A 4472-nucleotide genomic window follows, 5' to 3' on the forward strand; every position below is an offset into this window, starting at 1 on the left:
TAAAAATTATAAAAATGATAAAATTGATTAAAAGTAACTTGAAAAATACTTTCAACTTTATAAAAACTAATTATTTCAAATCCTTTGGAATTTAAGAAGCTCGGTGATTAATCTATATTGTGAAGGTCCAAAATTGGATGTCAACAACTGTCCCTCGTTTGATTTGGATTGATGAAAGAAATTCGAGGCAAATGAAATTGACGATTCCAATTTTGACCGACCATATCTTTATCTTTAGGAAAGAAATTTTAGTACGGGCTTTAGGAGTCATGGCCGAACCCTGGTATCAGGTTTCCTACATATCTCAGGCTATATGAGAACTCAGGCCACTTGTAGTTCGATACGCTTGATTTAACGCACGATTTAAAAGAATTCAAAAGTCATCCCGATATCAGATTATAAAGAGACGGAATGCTCGGGAATAAGATTTGAGAGTGAAAGTTGGAATACAGTCAAGTTTCCAATATTGATCCCGCCTACACAATCCTCAACTTAGGAAATCAGGCTGATTGTAGTTCGACTCAATCGGCGGAAAAAGAAGTCTATTATGCAAGATAACCTTTGTTTCTGGAGGAGTGACAAATGAGTCGAGTATGAAAAAGAGGCTTGTAACCTCTTAGCCATGAATGTGGTGCACTTCACACTCATAAGTAAGAACTTACACGGACATAATTTCCAAAGCTCTTGGTACATTGTCACTCAGATTGGAAATTTGCTTCTAGTGAACCCAAAATTTTTTGGATGCGAAATTGAAACTAGGAAACCTAAGGAAAAACCCACATGCATTCTGATAGGGGTGTGGTTTGATTGTGGTGGAAGTCACTCCTCTGCTCGCGTCCTAAGAGTTTGGCACTCCTCTTTGGACTACGTCCCAGTTCGCTGCTAAGAAAAAGTTCCACGTTGTGCTGCATTCTTTTTGATGTCGTCCGCACCTGTGGTTTGCTTTGAGAATTCATCCTCTTGGGATGCTCTCGAAAAAGACTGAGATAAAACTCATTAGCATAGAATGCAATTCAAATGGAGAGATAGTGTCATTTACCGTGTTGACACTTGATTGCTCTCCTTGAACATTTAACGTCAATTGCATCGGGTTTGACGTAAAGCTAATAAAGCTTGTGTCTCATATTTGCTATATAATTTTCAATGTACTCTTCCTTTGATGTCAAAGCAATAAAATAAGCCGATGTAATATGTCGACGGTTTTTCTTGATTTCGTTGTTGATGGTTCTCTTGATGTTGTTCTTGCAAATGAAAAATGATGCAGCCGATGTTGATTTTCTCGCGATGCATGATTTCCTTTTCTGCGATGCGTAAATATAATGCTTCCTTAAAAAAAAATACAGGTGATGTTTCCCCGAAAACTGTAGCTGATAGTGATTTTCCCGCGATGCATGAAATTTTTTCTCGCGATGCATGAATTTTTCTTTTGCGATGCATGACTCTTTTTCCTAGATGCATGTTTTTTTTTTTTGCGATGCATGGATTTTTCCTGCTATGCATGATTTTCTTTTCCGTGATGTATGACTTTCTTTCCCGCGATGCATGACTTATTTCCCGCGATGCATGAATTTTTTTCCTCGCGATGTATGACTTTTCTTGCAATGCATGACTTCTTCCTCTTGCAATGCATAGTTTTCTTTTCTTACAATACATGACTTCTTTCTCTTGTAATGCATGATTTCTTCTCTTGCAATGCATGACTTCTTTCTCTTGCAATGCATGACTTTCTTCTCTTCCAATGCATGATTTCTTTCTCTCGCGATGCTATGAATTCTTTCTCTCGCGATGCATGAATCTTCTCTTGCAATGCATAAGTCCCTTTTCTGCGATACATGAATTTTTCCTCCGCGATGCATGACTTTCTTTCCCGCCATGCATGAATTTTTCTCCGCGATGCATGAATTTTTCTCCGCGACGCATGATTTTTTCTCTTGTAATGCATGACCCTTTCTCTTGCTATGCATGAATCTTTTCCCCGCGATGTATGATTTCACCGTGATGCATGACTTCTTTCTCTTGATATGCATGACTTCTCCGCGATGCATGACTTCTCCGCAATGGATGAATATTTTGATGATGCCTCCCTGATACTGAACGAAGATAATGCTTCACCGAGCAACATATGTGATCTTCTGGGTAATTTTTGGATGGTGGTATTGTCTTAACTGTCAACAATGACCCTCGGAGTAGTGGTATCATCTCTTTTGACAATACGATATAAATGACTCTCCGAGTAGTGGTATCGTCTCATTCGACAATATAAATAAAAATGACCCTCGGGGTAGTGGTATCATCTTATTTGACAATACGATATAAATGACTTTTTGGGTAGTGGTATTGTCTCATTTGACAATACAATATAAATAACTCTCCGGGTAGCGGTATCGTCTCATTCGACAATACAATATAAATAACCTTCAGGGTAAGAATATTATCATATCTGATAATTTAATGCAGATAAATATCTTCCATGTATCTTTAGTTGCTGGAAAATAATAATATTTCTCTCTTCAAGGTTTTCATTTGTCCCATCTCCGAACATAATTGCATGTTCATTATGAACCTTGTCTTGCTGAGAAATTGAATAAAGTAATGCTATTCATATTCTTAATTCTTGGTATAAGAAGCACAAAATATTTCCTGTATCCACAAAAAGGTTGTCAATTTGGAGAGCTCTGGCCCTTTTGACCTCTCCATATTTATTGAATGTAAGAATATGTTGATTTTTAGGCGAGCTTATAAACCTGCATCTACAGAAAAATTGTTAGTTTAAAATGAACTAATCTGTGTCGACCTCTTCGGTTGTCTGCTCCTTCTCTTGCTATCTCCGGATGATTTCTCCGATCTCCCGCCTCTTGATAGGTAAGACAAAATATTTTTATGCAAAATAATTGAAACATGAAAGAAAAGTTTTAAGAAAAAATAGATTTTCAAGAAAATGATATTTGGAAAAGGTCACTGCCAAGTGTCATATCACGTCAAGCTTGATGAACGCCATTTGGAGTTGATGTTTTGGGATATGTCTGATTACTTGCTGGGACATATTCAAAGTTGCTCTAACCTGCCGATGAACCTTGCTGAAATTTCGAGGCCATCCTCAAAATTTCTGTCCCAGTCAACTGTCTTAGCTTATCTTTAACCGTTGGTGATCAAATCACGAAATTTTTGAGATCCTCTCAAAAATTCTGTCCCAACTGCAGATCTCGAAGTAACTTCAGTCTTGGTTTGTTGAAAAGATCTTCTTCTTAAGAATTTTTGAGTCCCTCTCAAAATTTTTGTCCCAGTTTCTATTGTAAAGAGAAAAATAGAAATCTTACGGGAGATATGACCGAACCCTTGTGGCACCTACATATCCCGTTGAGGCAGGAATCAGGTCAAACGTAGTTCCCACTCTCAAGGATTAACAAAAATAAGAAAAATTACAAAGAAGCAGATCGAGGCCGACACAGGCCGCCTACGTATCGCATTCTTGAGAATTCAGGTCGAACGTAGTTCAAATACAAGAGGAATAAAATTCTAAACAAAGCAATTACAATCAAATAGAACGATTACAAGGGAATGACAGAAATACAAACTGAAACCTCACACGTAGTATCTCTTGACGGCATCTGAGTTGATCGGTTTCGGCCATTCGGTGCCATCCATCTCCGACAGGATTAAGGCACCTCCAGATAATACTTTATGAACCATGTAGGGTCCTTGCCAATTCGGTGCAAATTTCCCTTATATTCATCCTGGTGAGGGAAAATACGTTTGAGAACCAATTGACCAATCTCAAACACCCTGGCTCTTACTTTCTTGTGGAAAGCACGAATCATTCTTTGTCGATATAGTTGTCCATGACAAACAACAACCATTCTCTTCTCATCAATCAATGTTAACTGATCGATCCGCTTACGAACCCATTCAGCATCACCCAATTCAGCTTCTTGGATGATTCTCAATGAAGGTATTTCAACTTCTGCGGGTATAACTGCTTCTGTTCCATGTACTAGCAAATATGGAGTAGCTCCAACTGATGTTCTGACAGTCGTTCGGTAACCCAACAAAGTATATGGCAACATCTCGTGCCGACCTCTGCGATTATCAATCATTTTCCTCAAAATCTTCTTTATGTTCTTGTTGGCAGCTTCTACGGCTCCATTCATTTGAGGACGATAGGTGGCTGAGTTCCGGTGAGTAATCTTGACTTGTTCACATATCTCTCTCATCAGGTGACTGTTGAGATTCGCTCCATTATCAGTAATAATGGATTATGGCACTCCAAACCTACATATCAAATTGTTGCGAACAAAATTAGCTAAAACCTTCTTGGTCACCGACTTATACGAAGCTGCTTCCACCCACTTGGTGAAGTAGTCGATGGCAACCAAAATGAATCTGTGTCCGTTAGAGGCAGCTGGCTCTATTAGACCAATGACATCCATGCCCCAGGCTACGAATGGCTAGGGTGAACTCATAACATTAAGTTC

This window comes from Solanum tuberosum, unplaced genomic scaffold, assembly GCF_000226075.1.
Source record: "Solanum tuberosum cultivar DM 1-3 516 R44 unplaced genomic scaffold, SolTub_3.0 scf00086, whole genome shotgun sequence".
Classification (NCBI taxonomy): Eukaryota; Viridiplantae; Streptophyta; class Magnoliopsida; order Solanales; family Solanaceae; genus Solanum; species Solanum tuberosum.